Source organism: Protopterus annectens, chromosome 10.part0 (genome assembly GCF_019279795.1).
Source record: "Protopterus annectens isolate FY-2018-M chromosome 10.part0, PAN1.0, whole genome shotgun sequence".
In the NCBI taxonomy this organism is placed as follows: domain Eukaryota; kingdom Metazoa; phylum Chordata; order Ceratodontiformes; family Protopteridae; genus Protopterus; species Protopterus annectens.
The window spans coordinates 129,540,886-129,567,458 of NC_056744.1; positions in this window are offsets into that span (position 1 = coordinate 129,540,886).

Here is a 26,573-nt window from a genome sequence, read left to right on the forward strand (position 1 = left end):
ACTTTTAATTTTTCTTCCCTTTCCTCTTCTTTGCCCATACTTACTGTTTGCTCTTGACAATCCATCCAAAAGGGTCCCTTTTTATACAACCTGCATTCAGGCACACACCTTGTTGTTTTCTCTCCATACTGGTTACATTGTACCTTGTCACAATCATTAATTAAATGGAGAAAGTTACCACAAAAGAAACATGATTTAGGCTGAGCAGTATATCTTTAAGTCCCTCTGTAATCAGCCATGTAAATAACACTTGGCAAGTGTTTCGCAATTATTTTTTTCAGATTTCAATAACAGCTTCCAATCCTCAACTTACATTTCATGAGTTCTCTCATCTCTGACTTTCACAGTATTATCAACAGTTTCACATAGACCCTGCATGCATTTTTACGATCATCGCCTTCCTGTTCATCAGTTCTAAACCATACACTAACATTTTTTTTTAATTTATTTTGCTAGCAGAAAACAAATAATTGCTCCACAGATAAATGTCCTTTTTGTTAAATAGTTCCAGAAATTTCATCAGTACATCATTTTTAAATGTTAAGTCACAAAAAAGTGTCTGTTCCAATATGTATAAAAGACTGAATTTCTTGAGCTATAAAGTTCAGAACCATTACCAAATATTCCTATGCATAATATCTATTTCAGAGTAATTTTTTTGTTCTACTCTCACAGTTTTCTATTCTTTTTAAGATGTTTTACTCTCAATTTGTTGCTGCTCTCCTTCCTTGCCTGCTGTCAATGCTGCATGTGTTTTAGTTAATGAATTATCTGCTGACGCAAAACCAAATTCCTTCTCAGTTTGTTGTTGCTTTCCTCTTTTACTTTTTGTCACTGCTGCATAAGTTTTAACTGTTGCATTTTTGCTGCCACATTACCTGGTTCCTTTTCCATATTATAATATTAGGCACTTCCAAATAAATTATCTGCCATCACTTGCTAAATAGGCTAACTTGCTTAAAAGAATAGAATTTATTAAATATATTCTTATATAACAACTTATATGATTTCCAAAATGTACATATATCTCTTAATTCCTTAAAGATTTTCTCCCACTGTTTCTTTCTATGTTCACTTGATGCAAATATTATTCCCAATATAGCTGTAATCTCAACATTAAACTATATTGCTTCTATATATCCCATAATCCAAAACCTTTAAATTTGTCTTTATTTATACATAAACCAAGCATCTTTCAGTATTTATTTAGCTTTCTAATTCCCTCTTCCGTCCATTCCTTATTCTCAGTAATTAAAACTATATCATCTGCATATGTATATATTATTGGCATTCGTATTTCCTCCATTATCTTTTACCCTGCCATGTTTGACACGTTATTCATTCTATTAACAACCACATTCATAAGTAAAGCAAATAAAATAATACTTGCAGGACATTCCTGCCTTATTCCCCACTCTATTTTGATTTCTTCATTTAACCATCCATTTAATATTATTCTTACATTATTTTTCTCATGTATTGACCTAATTATTTTTTATTATCCTTTCACTTATATTATAATCCTCTAATATATCCCATAAACATTCATATTGTATTCTGTGAAATGCTATACTCAAATCTCCTACCATGACTTCGGTTTCCACTTTTTTATTTATCATATCATCTAGTACTTCTTTTATTATCCATAATAAATCCTGACTTCCTTTTGCCTTTTTACCAAGCATTGTATATTCATGTAATTTATCTACTTTGTTTTTCTTTTAGCTGTTATTCTCATAAATATATTATAATCTCTGTTATTCAACATTATTGGTCTCCAGTTTCTTATGCCATCTTTTTTGCCTTTTTTCCATATAAAGTTCATAATCTCAGTACATATCTCTTTTTCTACCACTCCTATTTTTAACCATTCAATACCCCCACAAAATATACTTTTGCCAATCTTCCACATTAATATACATATGCTACTCAATACCATCCATTCCCGTAGTTTTCCAAATTAAGTTTTTTAATGCTCAGTTTAATTCTTCTGCATCTATATTTTCCTCCAAGCTCTCGTTATCTTCATTACTTAGTTTTTTAACTGTCCATTTTTGTCTCACTTTTATCTCTTTCTTTACAAATGTCTGCTTTATTTACTTCCTTATTACTTCAAATATTCCATTTGGTGTGGTCATTCTTTCTCCTACATTATTCTTTAATTCCCTTATTATTCTCTTATTTTCTTTTATTAATTTATTTAAATATGTTGCCACATTTTCTTTCCTCCCTTTGTTTGTTATAACATTTTCTTAATCTTCTGATTTACATCATATATTTTCTTATTTCTCATAAAAATACTCATTTCTTAATATTTCTTTAAAACTTCCTGATTCAGGTGCCTATATTTTAATTTCTCTATCCTTCTCTTCCAAGCTTGACACTCCAGCAAATACTTTTTTTACTTTTCTTTATAGCTTCTCCACCAACTCATCCAATTTTCATAAAACATTTTCATATCTATATGATTTTTCCATAATTTATTGATGTCTTTCCTGTTTTTTTATCTAAATCTTTTTATTAAGCCTCTTAATGCTTTTACCTATTCCTATGTATTTTTCTTTATCCTGTAGTTCTATCCATGTGGCTAAATGATGTGAGAAACCTATCATTTTCATCCCTTTTTGCATAATTTTAACGTATCAGATATTAAAAAGAATCAATTTCCATTTTATGTCATTTCTTCTGCAAGTCCAATGATTGTTATCCTATATATATATATATATATATATATATATATATATATATATATATATATAGATCTTGTACTATTGAACAAAGGTTCAATAGTCCGAATCGACATCTACTGAACACACTTTAGCGAAAGCGCTTTTAACCGAAAAAGTGCTTTTGCTAAAGTACCTAACATAAACAAAAATAAATAAAAAATAAAAAAACAAAAAACACATAACTAGCATTTATGGAGGGGGGCAAGCCCCCGTTCACCCCCCATGTGAATATCCCAAGGGAATATTCCCTTATCCCCTCTGTACTCCGATCTCAGCAACAGCCATTCCCTGCTGATTTCCCCTATTTTTATCATACTTTCGCAAAAGTGTTTTTTCGGTGAAAAGGACTTTTGTGAATGTATGACTGGCAGTTTCACTTTCGGTGAAATTGCCGTTCTTGCATAAGTATGGATTTATATATATATATATATATATATATATATATATATATATATATATATATGTAAAACACTTTCCACTTTTCATTATCGAATATACAATCCTAGCATCACTTCCTTCTTTCTTTCTTATTCTTAGATTACAGTTAAAATCCCTAAGTAGTATTATATCTATATTAACTCCTAAGTAATTTAGAATTTTTAAACATTACCTTTCTTTCCTTCTTTGTAACATATGTATATATTGCAGTAATTCTGTAAATGTCTGCTTTCCACCTTAAATCTATTACCATTACTCTTCCCAATTCTACTATTGTAAAATCTATAATTGTAATATTTTCCTGACATAAAACACCTATTTCTGAACATGTATCCTTTCTCATATTCCATATACTATTTCCATCTCATAACACTTGAGTTTGTAACCATTCTTCTTCTGTGAAAATGATTGTATCTTCTAATATAATTATATGTATATCAAGTGAAGCACGCCATTCTAATATGCCTAACTTTATTGTAATATTCTTTATACTATTAGTATTTAATGCTAGAATCGTCAACCTTCTTTTAAAATAATTATTATTCCCTTTCACATCCATCCTTTACTTTTTTATTTTCTTTCACAACTGCACTTTTAAAATTATTTTTCCTCTCTTTCACCCTTTTTCCTATAGCACTTTAATTTCTCCTCACTGCCTGCCAGTTTACATATTCCTCTTCCCCCGCATCAAGCAACAGTTCTTCACCTTTATTGTTTTCATTTATTTCATTCACTATTATATCTTTATTGCTTTCTTGTAAAGTAATCTGTCCTTCCTGTTCCATTTCTATATTCCTATCTATATCATGCACAGAATCCTGTACATGTTCTTGTTCCATAATTTGTACATATTTTTCACAATCCATCCATATATGTCCAGTTTTTTTTCACATTTTTTTTACATTTCATATGACATTTTTAGTTTCATGCCCTGGTTTACCACAAATAAAAAATCTTTGTTTTTCACAATTACTAATCAGATGATTATCTCTTCCACAAAAAGCATGTATTTGGCTGCCCTATATATTTAACAAATCCTCTAGTACCACCCACATTTATCATATTTGGAATGTGTATAACACTTACATTTTCCATTTTCAAAATAATCCCACTTTCACAACCCCCAGTTATATATTTTTGTAATTCCATAACTTCTTTACATATACCCTGGGATTCAGCAAGCAGCCATGCAGGAATAAGTTATTCCTGCACTCCAGGGACTGTTCCTGTTCAGCATGGCAAGACGCCATGCATATGTATGAAGGCACGCTGCCATGCTTTAAAATGGACATGGTTCCATGAACGAGCACAGGGGGTGTGTGTGAGAACAGAGCTCTCACAATATACATGCCCCCTGCACTCCAGAATTGCCTTTTTGCAATTTAAAATAAGCGAGAAAGCTCACAACACCCCCAACCCATCAGGATAACAAATTTGGACAAAGCCATAAGGGACAATCATCCCTACCAAGACAAATGTCAGAATAACAGAAGTAGCATGTCCAAGGGTTTACATGCTTGGCCAGTGCATTGTCCAGCTTGCTTTTACTGATGGCGTACTGATGTTCGTAGATACGTTCCTTGAACTTGCGTTCAGTTTTGCCAATATAGTAAGCTGGACAAACTTTGCACCTGGCCAAGTACACAACCATTCTGGACTTACAGTCAAATCTAGTTTTCAGCCTGTATTTAATGTTCATTTCTGTAAAATAGGTTGTGGAATCTGCTACCTTACACTGTGAACACATGCCATATCTATACATGCCCTGATTTCTTGACCAATCACTCAACTTGTTCTCCAATAAATTCTTTAAGTTTGAACCCTTATGGTACACTACTCTAGGTTGGGGACCTAAAATTTCACTGAGTACTGGGCTGTTATTTATTAGACCCCAGTTCTTTTTTACTGTGCGTATGAAACTGTTGACTTCCCCACAAAATGTGGTCACCAAACTTAGGTGGAAATTGTTGTTAGTTGTGGTGGATGAATCCACTTCCCTCACCTCATTGTCATATTGTGTATTGGGAAGACTATCCTTAAAATATAATAAGAGTTTGTATGTTCCTCTATCCCTTTAGAGCATGACTTCATGTGTGAGTTCATCCACTAACTTAGGTGGATATCCCCTACTCAAAAACATACACTTCAAAAGTTTACATTCCGCATGGAAATCAGATTCCTCTGTGACCATCTTGCCTGCTCGCACCAGCTGGCCCTTAACCACTACACGCTTTTGGTGGAAGGGATGACCACTAGAAAAATGTAAAAAACAGCTAGATTATGTTTCCTTTCTATAAACTATGGCAAAGTAACCTTTTTTCTGTTTATTCTTCCTCAACAGTATGTCGAGATAAGGTATTTTGTCATGACACCAGGTGGTGGGCTGTAGAATGGTCACCCTTGACAATGATAAAAATATCCAAAAATCTACTGTAAAAGTTGATTAGTTGTTGAATGTTTTCATTTGTTTGGATGAAGTCATGTTCCCATTTTGCCATAACTAAATTGGCAAAACTGCTGCCGCAGGGGGACCCCATGGCGACACCTACCTTGTGAAGGTAGTGCTGTTTTCCAAGCATTAAAAAGTTGTTAGATATGATGATATCTAATAGTTCACCCATCAGTGAAATTTCTGAGTCTTTTGCCCCTCTATACTTTAAGAATAGTGTTACCCATTCGATACCTATTTGATGTGGTATGGAAGTATACAGGTCCTTTACATCTATTGTCAAGAACCCATATTCTTGATCGTAGTTCAAATTATTAATTTGTTGCAAAAATTACTATGAATCTTTGCAAATGGTTGGTATTTCATTTACATATTTTTTGAGAATATGGTCGACTACTTTTGTGCAACCATAAGTTATGGAGTTACGTCCATTGACCAATGGTCTCATTGGTGGGTTCATGATGTCCTTATGAATCTAAGGGATACCGAATAACAATGGTATTTTTGGACTAGGGATGGTCATATAATTGTACATTTGGATATCAATTCTGTTGTCTATAAAAAAATCCTCTATGTATCCTTTAATTCTGTTAGAGGCCATGTTTACCTCATTCAAATGACACAGGTAAGTGTGTTTCATTATTTAGTACTTCATACATCCTATTTTCGTAATCCCACAAATCCATGATGACTAGGGCACTGCCCTTGTCAGGTTTCATACACCTGACTTTACAGGAACGGATCATCCTCAGGACTTCCCTCTCATCTTTACTTATGTTATAGTGTGGTCTATTGTTGCTCCTATTCTGCTCCAGGGTTCGAACATCTAACTCACAGGTACTCTCAAATAAAGTTAATACAGGGTGAAGTGGTGGGTTGTAAGTACTTGGTGTTTTAAATTTTGCATCAGATTGTGGTAACTCGTTCTGAAACATCAGTTTAAAATTAGCTTTACGCACAAAACATTTTATATCAATAATAGCTTGTGCAACATCAAAATGGTGGACTGGAACAAACGTAGTTCCTTTGGCGAATAATTCAATTAAAATTTTATCAATTGATACTGACGAAAAGTTGTATACTTTAAAGTCACCTGTTTCATTGTGTAAAATTTTACACAATGTATACTGGTCACCTGGAGTGACTTCAGTATATGTATCTAATTCTTCACTGGGTACCTGTTGGACTGCCCTTGTTTCATTTGGTATGTATTGTGCCAAACGTTCTGTCCCCTCCAAAAATTTCCTGCGTTATAGTTGTTCTGATAATCGTTTCTATAATTGGTGTTCTGATAGTCATTTCTGTTGTTAATGGGGTTGTTGCCCTTAGATGTTTTACTTCTTGTTACCACTGGTGACCGAAAGTCCTGTAACTCATTGGTACCATCGATTTGTTCGGCCTCTTCAATACTTGCAATAATAAGTTCATGTTGTTGCCCCTCATGATTACTATCCATCTTTCTGTTAGCTTCCTTCCGATTTTTAGTAGTAGGTGGGTCAGGATAGGCTGTCCTGTTATGATAGGCTAAAATATCTTGGTTCAGATTTTTTGTTTGGTGGTTTTGGATTTTTCAATGAGTTGATCTATACTACTGAAGATCCTGTTATATTCTTATTAACAAGGATAGTTGAGTGCTTGTATCAGTTTAAGACTTCCTAATGCTTTCCAGCAGGTTTTAAAGCAAGTGGTAGTCACAGGGATGCTTAAAGGTAAGACAAAAAAAATGGTTTATCCTAAACACTGCAGTGTGCACTAGATGAATTAGATGTGAAAGTAGGTAACTTAAGTTTTACCTGTCTAAAAAGTGGAGAGTCACTATTTTTAAAACAGCAAGATAGATTTTTTGGGAACAGATTGCCCTTTTTTGTTAAGGTGAGATTGGGATGTTGGGGAGGGATAGTACGTATATTTGGGGAGATAGGTTGGGTCAGAAGACAGACAAAACAGCATACAGGGGCGGTATATGACACATGTGGGGGGTAAACACCTTGGACGGGGAGGGATGTTTGGAAATCAAAAGCCCATGAGCCCCCAAATGGAAACAGTGAGACTGAGGTTCCCACACATGGGCAGTCACCACTGCACCTTCATGGCCCTGAAGGTGGCTGTGCTGGGGTCTGAGAAGGAGGGGCAGGCTGACCCTCTAATTGTGCCACAAAGCCCTCAAGCTGGTGTAGCAGATCTCCCAATTCTCTGTGAAGCTCCCTATGCATCAGACCCTGGACCTGACTTCAGGTGAAAGGATCCTGTCTGTGCCCACTCCCGAGGGGGGGGTGAGCCCCATCCCCTGAGATGACTCCACCTGAAGGTAGTGCAGGACCAACAGATGAGGAGGTCCCAGGGTGGGTCCCAGATGTGCTGTAGCCCGATGCCATGGCCAGATGAGGTGGGAGAGGTGGGTCCTCTGGGAACAGCCTTCCCAAACATGCTATTGTATTGCAGTTTTAGAGCATATGTGAGTTAGTAATAGTCAACACAATCCAGGATTAGTTACAGCAGCATGCATAGATATCCCCATTAACCCAAAACACCAGATTTGGAACAGTTGCATAGCAAACAGAACACATGCAAATATGGAACCACAGTGGCCATTACTATGGCATGCATGTTACAATAATAGCAACAGGCCACCAATGATAGTGTTTCAACATGGAATATGAATAGAAATACATTTCAATATTTGTTGAACAATAGGATATATGTCCCAACAGTAGGTTTGGTGTAAACATACCCATTGATTTGTGTGTTAAGATTATTGTTGCAGATATGGTGGTGGGGGGGAGAGAGATGTCAATTAACAACTATTATATCCTTGCAGTATGAGGTCTCTGACCCTTTTTTCCTGTTTATGTCTTCCAGGTACAATGTCCCATGAGTGTCTCCCTGCGTATACTATCCAGGAGAATGATATTATCATAAACTTCATTGTACTACATCACAGAACCCTCTTTGGATGCAGGGCCCATGATCTGCAGGAGAGGACCGCCCTGTGGAATGAGCTCATCCACAGGGTAAATGATGTCAGCCTGCATAACCGCAGTTATGAACAGGTGCGACATCATTGCATTGATCTCATCCACCATGCCCGTCAGCATGCTACTGCAGTTAGAAGGGACCAGCTAGCCACAGGTGGGGGTCATGCCATCCAGCCCTCACTGACACATGCTGAGGATCTCCTCGCCAGCCTTGGGGCACCCGCCCACCAGTCAAGCCAGGAACCTGGATAGAATTGTGGAGAGGGGTGCTACCCACACAATGGACAAAGAGCATGCAAGTAAAGCCCAAGACACATTAGTAGACCACTGTTGCTTATCCATCTTCATCTGTAAAGTATCTTCATGCATATGTCAGATAACATAGACTGTTACTGAAGTGTAGTAATGAACAGATGTGCATAACTTCTAGTATTGTGGGTTTGTACTGTTGATGTACTGAAATGCTGCTCATATACACAGGTGTGGCTGCTGACATTACATCTCTCACGCAACTATGTAGGTCCCTCTGGTATACATCTGGAGCAGAAGCCTGTAGCTGAGTATGACGTTGTTTTGTTCAGGTTTGCCAGTGCACCAGCCATGTTATGGCCATGGCATTTGCCATGCCCACATTTAACACACCTACCCATAATGCATGCTGTACATGTTCAATTATTGTTGCTGTTAACTGCACTGCATCACAGTGGACACCATGTTGGCATATCTGAAGGGTATGTAAGAGTCCTGCAGTATGCCTAACAACCTGTCAGTGCAAGATATGTGGACAGAGATGAACATAATGGTGGGATAAATGGCCTACAGTAGGGACATGTCTGAAACATTACCCTTATACAGTGGCTACAACAGTGTATACACCACTATTACAATGGCAACTGTTACAGATCTACAAAATGGCATATCACAATACCACATTCCAAACCTTTTGCAACCTGTAATGTGATCCTAACATGAGCAATGAATGTGTAATGTGGAATCTTATGTTAGGACAACAAATATGGGGAATACATACTTTAACAAACACTGGAAACATATGTGTCCACACACTCCAAATAACATATTGTGGAAGCAGCTTTGAGGTACTGACAGCATTCACTCTTCTTGAGTACACGCCTTCCATCAAGTACAGGGTCTCAATGTCACATCAGGTAATGGTCTGCTGTCCAAGAAGTATGTCCATGACATTTTCCCACTCACCTGCAAAAGAGGCAGCCATGGCTTGCACACATCTTATAAACCATGGAATGGATCCCATATCCGAAAGGTAGCACTAAGGAGTGGGAGAAGTAGCCTTACCTCACCATTGCATATACCATGGCAAACAGTGCAGACAGTCATGTATGTGACTGAGGTATGGGGCAACATTAATGTAGAAAATAAACAGATGCTCATCCAAGACAGATGACAACACATGTTGCAAACTCTTCAGGGAGGCTGCCCAGAAACATGCAGCAACACTGAGGGACTTGCATGAATGTATAGCAAGTACTGCCTGTGCAATACCTGTGTCAACAATCACATGGAATCGGCATAAGTGTGGCCTATGGGTTAGGGTAATCAGATGGAAGAGTTGTTCCACAGGAAACATCATACAGGGCTCTCTACAGGTAGCATATGCCTAACATCAAATCTCCCAAAGACATGTGTTGCAATGTGTAATGGTGCACTGAGACCAACGCTGAAACCTACAGACAGTATTAATAAAGATATTACCAAAATTAAAAATAGAGCCAGCAATATTGATCGCGTAGCTATAGTAGTATAGCAGTCCACATATAATCAAACACAGTAACACTAAAAACACAGGCTCCGAAAATAGCTTTTATTCACAACAAAAGATTCACAGAAGCCATTGTTGCATTTTGTTTATTGCGATGTTTGTTTGATTTACTTCATTATTTTTGTTGTGCCGAATGAATTATATTATATTATGCTTGTTGCCTGGACTAGCCACTTTGCTTTTTACTCCTTTAATTTGGTTTTTTGGTATCATCATTTTGTTTTGGTCGCTTGGCATTGGTGGTTGTTGAGGTGGTTGGCATTTGTCTATTAATAAAGATATATATGGTGCACAAGCAACACCTCACTCCACCTCAGGCCCACCATCCCCATCTGTACCTTGCTGGTGCCAGTGTACACCTTTAGGTTTGCTGTCCATTAGCAGGAACTAGACCGGTAGACATGGCATTCTGAATTTGGAACACTGCAAAATGACACTCATGTGTGGCCCATAGTTGTCAAGTGTCTGCAATAAGGCTGAGGATGAAACACAACAGTGAACTGAAGCATACATCCAAAGCTCACTAAGAATGGCTGTATCTGAACACAGTCAATATCATGAATTGTGCCAGACATAACCCTGACTCCACAGCAATAGTGAAAGCACTGTGTGACCTCCAAGGTCTATGCACATGAGCTGACCTTGCAATCCGGCAGAGTTGGGGGACATTTATAGGGCAGAGTGACCAAATAATGGCAAGGGAAGATGGGCCATACTAGTATACCCCTTCAAGGAATAGTGACTGCTGTAGTTCATTTAGCAGGTGCTGCAACAAACCAACGTGTTAAGGGTGTGCACACTTATGGAACCCACATATTGTATGCATCTCAATCACCATCTGCACAACTAACACATTTGTTTGATACTGCATTTGATTGCACAGGTCATATGTCAACTATCAGGTGTGTGTAATATTAACATAAGCAGTACTGTGGCCCCATTGCATATCATGGAAGAGGCTGGCATGTCAACAAGGGTGTGTACACTCTTCATAGCCACAGTAAGCTTTGAAGGTTGTCAGTGTAATCGGATTGTATTGCTCATACATGCAATGCTGATGATGAGATCTGCAAATCAGAGGTCAGGCATTCACTATTGACATCTGTCCTTATATCATCCCAGGTGTGTCAGACAAACACATACGGGTTCTGAGCAACAGAGCAAACATAAATGCCACACATATACACATTCAGCAATAGTGTGTACACTCGTGAGGTATGGTGCATAGCAATACTGTGTACATGGGTGCAGTGTGTTCCAGGGGAAGGGTAAGCACCTACTAACACAGCTCATGCATCACAGAGATGTATAATGTTGGTAACAAGGATTGAGTATAGCTGCAGTGCATGCTGTTGAGTGCCATATGTCATGCATGTTGACTGTTGGGTAATGAGAGGTCTGTGTAATATCTTTATGCCACCTCACCTGCAAGTGTGTGTGTGTGCATGTATTTGTGTGTGTGTGTGTGTGTGTGTGTGTGTGTGTGTGTGTGTGTGTGTGTGTGTGTGTGTGTGTGAGTGTGTCTGTGTGTAGAGGTGAGAAATAATGTACATATCTTAAATTAAATTTTTTGTTTTCCCCTCACAGGTGGCGAGGTGGGTCAGGGTCCCTCCTGCAGGCAAACTGATGTTAGTGTCCATACAGACTCTGACAATGATAGGTATGGTGAAGCACAGGCAGGGTTGTCAGGGGCTGAAGCTGTGCCATTGGTTGACATCCCACTTTTATCCACCCCATCTCCGCACACATTCACAATGCCTATACATACCCCATCACCAGTGGCCATAGATGAGGGACAGTTGATGGGTGGTGGCATGGGACAGGACAGTGTGGTGACTATGCAAGTGTGTCTGTACACAGCAGCCATAGCTGGATGACCAGTGAGGTACCACACAGGCAGATGTACAGGGGTGCTCATAGGAGGGCTGCTGGCCATCATGCCCCTGGCAGAAGTGCCAAAACAGGTGTCACCATATGCATGTTTCGGTCCATCATGGAGGCACAAGCATGTATTCAATGTTACACCAGACATAGTCTGAGGCTCCAGAGGGCTACTCATTCTGCTGCACTTGACAACATCCGTGATCTTGCATGTGCCCACCATTATTTTGCAGAGGTCCTGAATAGACGGTTGGGTGAGATGGTAGGAATCCTCGACCATGCAGTGTCTGTGTTAGAGCATATGGTGGGAGTGGGGTGACAGTCACGTGGACATAGGTTAGCAACACCAACAGGTGGAGGTCTACATGGACATGCAACAAGTCACAGCTGCTCCCGTAGTGGCAGTACCAGCACCAGCACTGCGGGGGGGGGGTGATATCCACACCACAACACAGCAGGCCATGTGCACGGGGTCCTGGCTGGTCCCAACAGGGATGTGGATCCAGTGGACACTTGTCATCATCAGGGGAGAGTACCATATCTGGGTTCCTACCTGGTAGTGCCCATGGAACCCCTGGCAGGCACAGTTCTCGTGTCCATGGCCAGACATGGTGAACTGTACACCTTGCCATGTAAAGTCTGCAGCTGTCCAACAAAACCCTGTATAAGGCAGCCACATGGCAGAACTGTGTGCATACATACACGTGCACATTACCAACACAGCTAGGGCACCTCCATACCTACACACACCGCATCTGCACAACCCAATTGATAAAGAACTCCCTAACACACACACATGATGTCAACCAAATGGCTCAGCCTAGGTCTCTGGCAAACCCACAACAGACCCTGTGCATATGATGATACCTGTGCCACATCCCTGTCATCCATACCATCGATGCAGGGACATGCTAATATGGTTCTGATGCACAGGGTGAATGCACTAAGATTTAGCAATGTAATGCTGTTTAACATTTTGTCAGCTGGAAAGTTTAATGCTTACATGTCAGGATGTGTAGCTGTCCAGTCATGATGCATTATAGCTGTTATTAACACTGACTGATTGTGGTCTCCATAATGTATTCAGTTTGTGTTGTAGGTGTCTATGTCTCAGCAGGATATTGGTCTGCTGTTGTTTCCTACAAGGGGTATGGCACTGTGGTGACACATTGACTGTGTCATATCCTGGGTACAGCTGAACACAAGTAACAGGTCTGTATAACAGGTTCTACATGCGCCACATGGCTGATAGGTCTGAGGGGTGTATGCAGGTGAGTGCATGGTGGCTGATGTCAGCAGCTCTTCAACAGTGGACAATGGTAAGTGTACTGGGTGGCACACACCAAATGTTTGTAAATAACACACACACACACACACACACACACACACACACACACACACACACACACACACACACACACACACACACACATAGACTTTGATGTTGATGCAATACACAGAGAATACTGTACACATGGATGTACTTAATTTTGCAGTGAACTCATTTTGGCCTATGTAATTCCACCAAGACAAAATAGGCAAAACATCATATCAGTAAATAATCAGTCTGCCAGTTTAATGTCATTGATGACGGTACTGGCAGGGTATATGTCCTCTTCTCCAATGTAGTGCAATCCTGGAGTTGGTAAACATAGATGTGCTGGTCTGGGTGGCACAGCCTTCTACTTTGGAGGGTGTGGGGTGGTGTAGAACCACACATAGTCTGATTAACATCTACTTAACCTGTTAACATAAACTGTACAGTATTACAGCAGACTAAGCGAGGGGATACACACAACAATAACCTCAGTGAGGATGGCTGTGCCCACAATATCCACACCCAACTATATATACTAACTCCAGTATCGATGTACAGCTGTACAGTGGGGAAGAGGGCATTTACACATCTACTAAGATGATTCCTTTGAAATGTTAGAATTTACCAGTCTGTTCTCGGATAAATGACCTCCTGGGACATGTATTTTCTGCAAACTGAAGTAGATCCCTTCACATACACACACACACACACTTACTTGGCAACTCTGAGAGCATAACCCCTACCTACGTACTTATTGCTACTAATGTGTTTGGCTTTAAGTACACACACCACACAGCTTTTAGGATGAGGTGTGTCCCGAGTTTCTTGTTAAGTTAAAGACATCATCAGGCCTTGTACAGTATGGTAATGGAGGATGTACTTGGTGTTAATGAACAATAAATAGTATGACATACTGTCATATACACATTGACAAACACATAACAGTCATAGACACATCTGAGACACCTGGGTTTATCAGTGCTAACTACCTTGTCAGTGAATCCATTCTGTTACAGAGAATTTGCCCACAGCACATGCATCATTGAGCTGGATAGTGTAGTCAGTTACCTGTATGGTTGATGCTGACAGTGGTCCTCATACAGTGGACCTTGGGACATGTACTGGGGGTACCATGGTGTAAAGACAGTATACCCAGCACCCACACCCTACATTGGATATTTTACTCAGTGAAATCCATGATAATGCTCTGCTATACCCACAATCACACATTGATGAGGACTGCAATACAAATCCTTGTCTATCTGATCAGTGATACTACAGGGATATGCTTTTATTGTACATGCTACAGGGATAGTAGAATGAGGGTTTGTCATGGCTTTCCTAATGTCAGCAACATTACTATCCCTTATAATGTATGGCAAGGTGTATTGTATTTGGAAAATCTGGCCTCAGAATGCTGTATCCTACAAATATACACCCTCACACACATACACACACTTGCCAGGACTCAGAGGGTAACCCATGCCTATCTACCCATTTGTACAACAGTGTTATGCTGGTACTGTAAGCTCCAGGTAGCCCATAGGGTGAAGAGTGTAACAAGTTACATGTAATGTCAATTACAGCAGCAGCCATTTCTAACTACGGCAATGGGGGTGCAGTGGGTGAGAAGGCCCTCAGGGTATTAGCAACTACACGTTTACAAACACACAGACACTGTTATTCTCAATAATGCACACTGGCACTTTTGTCAGTACTGGGGTCCATAGGTGCAGGTGTTCCTAGGTGTGTACCAGGTTAATGTCCATGGAGAGATGGGAAGAGTAGGGGATGTGGGTACACTGGTATCATGTCACCTGACATTTGTCAGCAGGCCATCTATCAACTGATGCCACCTCAGTGATCCCCAGGGTGATAGTTAAATGCAACATCCAATCATCTGGTTTTCTCTTGCAGAGGGCCAGTGAGGTTCTCCAATTGACATGCATGCAACATATATTACATACCATGGCCAGTGTCTGAGTTGGAGACTTCTACACAAGCATGTTCTGTTGACTGTGATAATCTAGTTGAGGTATCCATGGCATGTGGTGCATACAGGGTGGGGTTTCCTAGCTGTGGCATTCATAACACAGCTGGAAAGACATGTCAGTGTCAGTCAAGCATAGATTGCCTGTAAGCAGCCAAGATGGATAACTGACATCTACACATCTGTGCAGAGGACAGACAGAAATCAGCTAGCCAACAGGTTATGCATTAGGATGAATGCTCTGACAGACACCTGACACTGATAGGTACGCCATTACTACATGACAGCAGCCTTCAATGAATGTCCTATATACATAGTAGCCTACAGTTAATATCCACATATCAGATCAATGTCCAGTAGCAAATACTTAATAACACACAGCTCACACACCTAGAACACGATAGTCAGTACTCAGAGACCAGCTTTGCATGCAGAGACATATGGTTCCAGTACTACAATCTGCAATCTACTCTTACTTGGGAAAGCACTGTAATCAGTAGTAATGTAATGATACAATACATGCAAGTGTGACTGCATAAAACCTGGGATACTACCCATGTATGAAACACATACCAAGAGAAAATATTGTTGTACTAGCCATATATACTCAGGTGTCACATACAGTATGCTCACACCTCTTGCTACTGTAATGACAACACATAGAAGCATGTTATGTACATGGAATTAAATACACTTATTAAATATGTCGTTACCCTATTTCATCAGACTGGAATGTTATCACTGGTTACCAGGGCTGAGCTATGCTTAACAGGTGTAAGCATTGCATAAATATAAATGCTAAGCACATTTGCGTACCGGTAAGCGAAGTCTACACGGTGTAAGCGCCTTTTCATTTAACCATACGTTAGCACCGCTTAAAGTAATGCAAACCAGTGCAAACCTGCTTAAAGCTGCTCAAAACTGCCTTAACCACTCTGTATCAAACAGTCCTTGTTCTGCCTAGCAGCAAAATAAACAGCCCTTGCAGGTCTTGAACCCATGAACCCAGAACTCTGAACACTGTAATCACAGCAGTTAACCACTAAGCCATCGGAGCTGTGAAGATGTTTACTGTTTTTTCAAATATTTCTTTCAGTGCACATACTGAATAGTAGTGAACAACTGCTCTGACTACTACAATTGTTTAGTACTTGTTAAGTGAAAATAGTGTTGAATCAGTCATGCTGTCATATCTAAATATACACATATCAGATAAATATGGTGGGCTACATCTGGGAAGTAATATACAACACTCATGTTTACACATAAGGATATGGATATATATATATATATATATATATATATATATATATATATATATATATATGTGTGTGTGTGTGTATGTATATGCATACATGTACACACACACACACACATATATATATATATTTATATATATATATATATATATATATATATATATATATATATATATATATATATATTTTTTTTAATATAAATCTGCATATTTATATATATATTTACAATCTGGTCAGTCCAGAGGTATACTCAGAACTCCTTAGTGCAAGACGTGTGGACCAAACCTGACAAAGTGGATGTTTATAGCCATGTAAATGGAGATATCTCAAAAATACTGGAATAGATAAGCTCACACAGTTGATGCATTCACACACTCCTGTCTGTCCTTAGACATATTAATCGGAGGAGCAGAGCTCCCAAGCTCACATACTTCTCACTAGTTAGTGACATACATCTTCACAGCATCCCACTGCTTTTTCAGAAATACCCAACACTTATGGTGGCCAGGCAACAGTACATCTGGCAAATATCTGGACATAATATCACACTAGGTAAAAACACTGAGCTGTTAGGCATGTCACAAAGCACTGTACAAACTACAGGCAGACTGCCACAACACTGACCCAAGTTTCCTATGGGGGAATACACATGTACTTGCAAATACAGCAGGCACTACAGGCATGTAACAGCATGAAGTAACAGACACCAGTGTGAAAGTGCATACCCACAACCAATCTCAACACAGTCACAGTCACATTATGGTAAGCCTAATTAATAGTACAGTATATGGACTGTGTGAACAAAACCATCCTCATATGTGCCACTCACACACTAACCCTACATATACTGGCCCAATACACAGTGTAGTCTGATGCCTGACTGTGTTATGGGACATGTCTCAGTCTGGCCCTACAAACATATACACTGATAGGGTACTGTAAACTGGAGCAGCATGCAACATCACATAGAACAGGACCAAGAACAATGACATCTACCACAGTCTGTACACAGGCCAAGTAACATATTCACAATACACATTCTGTCAACAATCACCATGAGTACACAGACCTCACTACTGAAGAGACTACAACAGAATGTCCAGGTTTTGTCCTCAAATATAAAGCTTACTATACATAACATGTCTAGTAGTCTGATATCTCGCTGGCTTGTTATCAGGCATGATATGATGTCAGTAAATAATGATATACTGTACATATGCACCTCTTACAGTATGACATATGGACAAAGAGTGACAAACTTGGGGGACAGAGGCACAAACACAGGGCCAATATTGGCATATTGCTGTGATAAACTGAGAAAATTCCCGGTGTAACAGGGTTTGTTGTAACATATCTCTTCTGAGGGATATGAAGTCAGTAACTCACATGGAGTTCACCATGTACTGACTGCAATCATCAGAGTATGCTAGGAAATGTGTGAGTAACACACCACATATAACTCTGCCCAGTCTGCAGATAGCCCTAGAGGTGAGAGTTTCCCCAACCACATAACACTGTCGTGCCAGACTTTAAATCATGTAGAACAGCCATATCCACACAAACCCTGTTAAACCAACATTACTTCAAATGTAGAACAGCAATGCTTACATTCTGTCCCCATGTCTGGAACATCCCCCTCCTGTTTGTTGGCCTGTCTCCACAGTATATGTTTAAAGAAGTATTTCCAACTACCCTCGGTGATGCTGTTTGTCAGACATCCACATGAAGTCCTGCTCATAGTGAAGGCAAAGGGCCAACACCCACATGAAGTGCTTAGTTATAGGAGTGTGTTTCCATGCAATTGGCTATAGGAATGATATCACAGCTGTTCCACATGCAGTTAGCAAGTGGGGGACTGCAATTCATGCACAGGCCATCAGCTGATCATGAGTATTACTTACAAAACTCCAGGTGCTGCCTATGCAAAACAGATGTACTTTTCCACATCCACCAGATAGGGAGAAAGAGACAGAGACAAAGTAAGAAAGGAAGGGAGTAAGAGAGTAAGAGCCATTTGTATGATCTGTCAGTGAAGAGTGGTATATGGGTATTATAACAGTTATCTGTATTGTTTACTAATCCACACTGTCACATAGTAGTTGCACATGGCTGTACATGTTTATGGCTGAGGATTATCTACGACAACCTCTACGGTGTTTAAAAACTGTTAGCCTTGTAATGTGGACATTGGGACATATATGTCCTCAATATAATGATGTAGCAAAACCCACATTGCAATGGATCCTGTCATTACACAATCACCCCAACACCCACACAGGATACTGATGACACACACACAAACACACACTTACCAGTACTGAGTTTCAATTCCCTACCTGACTATGTATTGCTATTACAGTGTTATGCAGTTAATGCACACACCACAGAGCTTACATGTTAGACAGCTGTCCAAAGGTATCTTTGAAGGTGAGTAACATCAGCAACTGTTGCATGGAAACACACACATTATCACAGCTAGTAGGGTCAGGATAAAAACTCCTACCTAACTAGTTTGCTACACTACAGTACTATGCAGTTATCACAAGCACCACAGAATGTATATGGCTGAAACATGGCCATAGGGTTATTTCAAGGTGAATGACATCAGCAGGCATGCTAAAGTAGGGCAGTGGGTGGTGCAGTGAGTGTGAATGGCTTCAAAATCATTAATCTCCACACACACACACACACACACACACACACACACACACACACACACACACACACACACACACACACATACATTTGCCAGTACTGAGATACATAGGTTCATTGCTTCACAGGTGTGTAGTAGATGAATGGGTCTGAAGGCTGTACAAGGCTATGCAAAGGGAATACCTTGGCATCAGGCCACATGACAATAGTCTCCAGTGTGGATCAGGGGTGTAGACCCAGGGGTGGGTACTGTATTCACCATCTGGGTTACTATTGTGGGTGGCCAGTGATGTGCACTGCTTCCCATGTATGTGATCGCTATTCCATAACATGGACAGTGTCTGGGTTGTGCACATATCCCACACAGATGTTCTTTGACATGTGGAAGTGTACTTGAGGTCTCTGGGGCATGTTGTGTGGACAGATTGTCATCTTCTGATGTAGCATTCCTGACCTCATTTGGTGAGACCTGGCTATGTAACTGAGGTCGTGTTTGCACCTACAGTGACAGCATGATATAGGTATTCAGTGGAGTTAGTGGCATCTGTCCATACAGGACATGTGTATAAGTCATGGCATTCCCTTTGTGGGTTACATTTGCAGACTCTACAGTTGTTGCAGGGGTCCAGTGGGGAACATAGCAAAAGGGCCACTGTAAGCTTTTATTTGCCTACTGTGGGGATGGAACAGGGTGCCATGTGCTTTTATTTGCTGGATAACACACACTCAATCAGGAGATGTAACACATCACAGTACTTTCTGATGTCAGTGGCACTGCTATAGTCAACAGGCATGTAGTCCACTGCAATCACACCGTGGTTACTATCTGTCAGGCAATATGCAGGGAACTACCAATATAGTGGTTGTTGCCTAGCCAAGTGTGTTTGTGTATGAGTCATGGGTGGAGAGTGTTCTCTGAGTAATAGAAGGTTTGCCTATATTGTTCACCAATCTATAATGTCACACGTAGGGCTATGGATTGTCTACACCAGCCTCTCTGGTGTTTGACATCTGTTGTCCTTGTAAGGTGGACATTGTCACATATACTAGATCCTCAACATAATAATTTAGCAAAATCCACCCCACAGCAGATCCTGTTATTACACAATAACAGCAACCTCCCCACAGGATACTGATGACAGACACACACACACACACTTGCCAGTACTGAGATTCAAACCCCTATCTAGCTATGCATTGCTACTATAGTGTACCAAATTTATAGTACGTGCCATGGAGCTTATAGGATGCATGTTGCTCCAAGGTACTTCTAAGGTGAGGAACATCACCAGCCCTTGTAAGTACTGGCATTGGGTGATGTAGTGGGTGAGAGATCCCAAAGATAATTTTACCCTAAACACACATTTACATTTGCCAGGGGTGAGGTTCAAACCTCTATCTAACAATCTTTATGGACCATTATGTTACGCATTTACCATATGCACCTGACACGGTTTAGGGTTGGCAACAGGTACTTCTAAGGTGGATGATATCTAGAGAACTGCTAAAGTCAGGCTCTGAGATAGGTACTGTGTGTAAATGGGGCCAAAATCCTTGAGGTACACACATACATATGTACACACCCAAACAGTTGCCACAGATGAGATTCAAACCTATAACTGTGTAGTTTTTGCTACTACATTGTCCTGCATTTATGGCATGCACCATGGAGCTTCCATGCTGGAGAGCTCTCACAGGTATCTTTGAAGGTGACTAACATCAGCAGCAGTGCTAAAGGAGGGGTAAGGGGAGAGTAGTAAGTGTGAATATCCATAATATCAGGTATTATCAAAGACACACACACTCTCTCACACAAACACACACAGTTTCACAATTGCCATGTCTGGGATTAGATCTAGTATGTTACACTATAGCATTACATAATTATCACAAGCGCCACAGAGCTTATGGGGCTGGTCCTTGACCAAAGGGGTATTTCAAGGTGACTGACATCAGCAGGCTTGCTAAAGTTGGGCAGTGGAAGGTGTAGTGACTGTGAATGGCCTCACAATCATTCATCTACACACACACACACACACACACACACACACACACACACACACACACACACACACACACACACACACACACACACACAGTTGTCATGTCTGGGATTAGAACTCCTACCAAACTAGTACATTACACTATAGCATTACGCAGTTATCACAAGTGCCACAGAGCTTATGGGGCTGAGACTTGGCCAGAGAGTTATTTCAAGGTGACTGACATCAGCATGAGTGCTATCATGGGCAATGGGAAGTGCAGTGTGTGTGAATGGGCCATAAACCATTCCTCTGCAAACACACACACAACACTCAGTCACACTCAACTTTACATTTGACAGGACTGGGTATACAAATGCTAGATCAATACTGATTTGTACTATCATGTTACACAGTTATCACAAGCACCACAGACACTATAGGGCTGAGGGCTACCATAAGCAATGTCTACAGTGATTGACATCGGCACATCATGTGATATTGGCCAATTGGATGTGTGGTGGGTGCGACAGGCCTCATGATGGAAATGTCTCTGTCACTGTCTGTCTCTCTCTTCCCCACATCTCTGTTTGTGTATGTTTGATATATAGTGTATTGGTCTTGGATATGTGTGAGTATTCCTATCCAATGTGTGTGCAAAGCATGAATGGTGTGCAATGTGGTGTCTGTGCACAGACATCTGCGACTGACAGATATGTATAGTAAACTGTTGTTGTCAGACATGGGCTTCATTTCTCTAAGTGTAGGAGCATGCCTAGTATGACCTTCTGTATTGAGTGTGTTAATCTATTCCAGGTAGATTGTGCTCCAGTCCAGGATTTGGTGTTTTACACCTACAGCTAGCAACCTGTTTCTGCAGGATATCTGTAGATAGGTTGACACTATGGAGTCACAATGGGCGAAAGATGGTGGGATACTGTAACTATTGTGTCTGTGCTGCTTGTGTTATATGGTTGTTGATAGCAGAGATATTCAGACATATGTACTGTTTTACACTGTGTTGCATTATGTCATCAACTACTGACAGATGTACTTATTTGCTCAAGTTATTTCCTGGGAAATACAAGATGAATGAAGCTGTGTCCAGTATTGTAGTCTACAGCCTACATATTCTTGCACACTTATGCCATTCTGGAGGGGTAGCTGCAGACACTTGCTGATGGGTGTGTGTAAATGGTCCAGCACCTTGGTACTGTGGTGGCTGAGGATCCCCTGCTTGTACATATATCAACGTAACAGAATAGCCATATCCTGCTATGACCATACCTCTCAGCTGTACAGATTCACCCAGGTTACCCAGAGGCAGGGCTCATATATCTGGTCAGTTCCCCTTCACATTTTGGTTTACGAGCAGATTTATAGCCACTCATTACTGGGTTTGCAGGCAGGGGTAGCATGGGCATACATCAGAGTTTCAGACTTCACACACTCCATGACATCCATGCTTCTGCACCCCCCACTCTGTTATTCTATCCTCTTCCTAACATTATGTGGGTGATATCTGAGAAGCATCCCTATAGTTGTCCCTTCATCTCAGCATTGTTTGGGGGTTGGTCCACAGTTCATGCAGTAGGACATGGTGGGCATGCTACTGGGATTTGTCAACATGGCCTTGCATTTGTATTCTGTGGACTGTGTTATGTTGTTAGTTGGGACCCCATGAGGCACAGGCCTTTGACAGAGGACTGTAGGGCATTTGGTAGTGATGCAGGCCATCTGTAGCAGGCCAGTGAATTCTGTCACTCCTACATTCCCAGGCTGCGAGCCACTGGATTCCTCTGGGGTGACAGGGTAAGTGCGCGAGGTGTTAATGGCCATAGTTCCTGTCCATATTCATTGGTCTGGATGCTGGCAGGGTGCTGCTTACAGCTAGGGACACCTCTTCAGCATGCTGCATTCTGTGGGTATTCCCATACAGAAGTGGGGGTCATACTGTACTCATTCCCAACAGCAGGGATATGACCTGTGATAAACCTGTGGCTGATGGTAGGGTGAGCTGAGTGCATGTGTGATATGTAAGCTTTTTGCAGCTGACTCACAGATATACCAGGGACATTCCCCTTATGCTGCCTTGTGCAGGGACATAGTCAGTCTCTCATTACTTCATAACTGTGCCTTTTGTGGTCTGCCAGCGTTTGGCCAGACTACATCAGTATTCCATACTACACAGACAACTAATGTGCTGCTGACCTGTATGTACAATTCCAAAGGTGTGTGCAGTTGACAGTTACATTTTATGTACTCTGTCTAGGGTACTTCCACTTGTGTTCTGTGTGTATGTCTGTACCCTCATTCAGGACATGTCCATCTTTCAGATGGTGACAGATATTGACATCTGGACAGTGATTATGGATGACTGCTGAACAGGGTATTGCTGGGATGCATTGTGATCAGCACTGCAGTTGTCGGAACATGGCCCTGTCATCAGCAGTATTGGCCATAGACCACCAAGACATAACCCACCATGCCTACATGCTGACCACTTCCACACAATATAGAACACACAACAACCTAACACACAGACCCCTGCATATTGCACACATGCAACAATCTAACCTGTAAATTGGGCCAGCTCAGGTAATCTGTGCTCCACTGTTATTAAACCCACACGTACATGTTACTGTATTTATACATAGGATTGTGGGGGGGGGGCACACCTGACAACTGTAAACATTTGTTATGACTGTACTGGTATTTCAGGTATTCTGTTGGCTTCCATTCTGTTTTGTATTCTGACCTATTATGCAGACTAGAGACATATCAGCAGAGTACAGATCTTAGGTTTTGTTGACATACATTTCAGTTTCAGACTTCTTACCCTTCAGAACTAAAATACAACTCGCAGACCTATTGTAGTCTGTCTGTGTAGGTCTAGAGGGGGGCTGTTCACCATTGCCATCAATTGGAGGCCTTAGTACAGCCTTTCGTTATGGTCATCTACACCTGTCCTGCTGGCTGAGGCTAGTGTTGGGAATGTGAGCCTCATTTATTTATTTATTATTTATTTTACATTTGTTGACCGGGAATGTCTGACTGATCCGAGGCCCTTTTTCAGCAGAGGCCCAGGGAGAAAAGCTCCAGTACATACAAGTATAACATTAAGTACATTAGTATAGATTTTATACAAGTCGAATACAGCTAAAGTTTATACAGATAACAACTGGTTGTACATATATTAGTTAAGCAGAAAGGAATATAAAGTACAAAAATCAGGTGTTTTTTTTTTTTGTGTGTGTCATATGGACACACATTTGGACCACCACATGTACTGAAGTGGGATTTGTCACCTTGTCTAGTACTGACTACTTTGTTGACACCAGTATTTGTTATGGATTTCATGCTGCCCATATAGGTGTCCACTATCTTCTGCCATCCCATTCAGCCACCCAATTCCCTTGCATGCTCACATCCATACCATAGATACAACTAGCAGAACATACTACTCCATTCAACAATTGATAGGAAGTGTGACTTATCTTGTGGCTGTGCCAGTATTGAGGATGGTGCTGGAGGGCTGACTATGTCGGGGTCTATATTATATCATTGAATGCTTAAAAAAGTGTACGATGAATAATCGGCCCCATGTAAGCGAAAGCTTACAATCTCAAAAGCTCAGAACAGCCAAAAACGGCAAAGCAGCAAAGTAACGGAAGCAGCCAAGCAAATTCTTTCCCTGGGAAAGAATTTGCTTAAAAGCCGCTTTGCTATTTTGCCTTTTCGTTGTTTTAAGTTCGACCAAGATGCATTTGATAGAATGCATCTTCGGTCATCTAATAGGAACCCCAATGTCGGATGCACATAGTACACTCCCTACACATGGTAAAGCACAGGTAGAGTCATGTTTGGCATCCCTTTTACTGTATGTGTGAGTCAGAGAGAGGTGTCATTCCCTGGGTCCCTACCATGTCAGTGTATGTGCTATGCATTGCCTCTTTGCCAAAGCCTGGGCATACTGGGCACACCTCCTTTTGCCTACATGGGAAGGCTCAGGTTGTTCTTCCTCCGAGTCCCTCTGTGCCTGAGATGGCCTTGGCAATGATGGAAGGCTGTGTGGCCCTGCCCTGTGCTGTTCCTGCTGCAGCTGTTTCCACAGGATCATATTGTGTAGTATGGCACATGCAATGAACATTTGTATACATGTAGCTCGAGAGTACTGCAAGGCTCCATCAGATATGTCCAGGCACTGGAACCATGACTTGAGCATCCTAAACACATGCTCTATTATAGTTATGGTTTGTGCATGTACCTCATTATGGAGTTCTTGTTCGGGTGTGTGTGCATTTCTGATGGGTGTCATCATCCACGGCTCCAGTATGTAACCAGCATCCCCCACTAGGGGGCCATATAGGATGTCCCCACTTGCAAATTTCTGGTACAGCTGTGTCATATGCCAGATGTGGGAGTCGTGATAGCTTCCAGGGCTGCCAGCACACACATTCAAGATAATGCCCTGGGCATTGCACATATCCTGGCAGTTGATGGTGGGGACGCCCTTGCAGTTTATGTAGACCCTACCCCCCTCACCGGGTGATGCTTTGATGTGTATGTGCATGCAGTCTATAGCACCCACTACCTCAGGGTATTCTGCTATTTGGTGGAAGAGACGCATATTGCTGGTCAACGTCTCAAGAGTGTTGAGGAAATATATGTGCTCACTGGCATGTGCTGACATGGCATCCAGGAACCGGTGAAGTACTCTGGATGCTGATGCCTGTGAGATCCCAATGATATCTCCAGTTGGCCTTTGGAAGGTACCTGTGGCTAGTATTCTTAACCCTACACATACCTTTGTATCCACTGGTATGGGTTCCCTTCTGTTGGTTCTGTGTGTGAGATGTGGCCGGCACAGCTCAACAATTTGCTCTACAACTTGCTGAATCCTAGGGCCAGTGTTTAAATAGTCTTTTAATACTTCTTTTTCAACTTCCATTCTAAATTGCACCAAAATTCTCTTAGGATCATAGGATCGTAGCTGGTTATTTGGGCCCTTACAAGTTTAGCCAAGTTCAATCCTTGTTCCTAAGAGTGTCTGTTTCAAGCAGACACCAAAATCAGCACCTATTGCCCCTGTCCAAGAG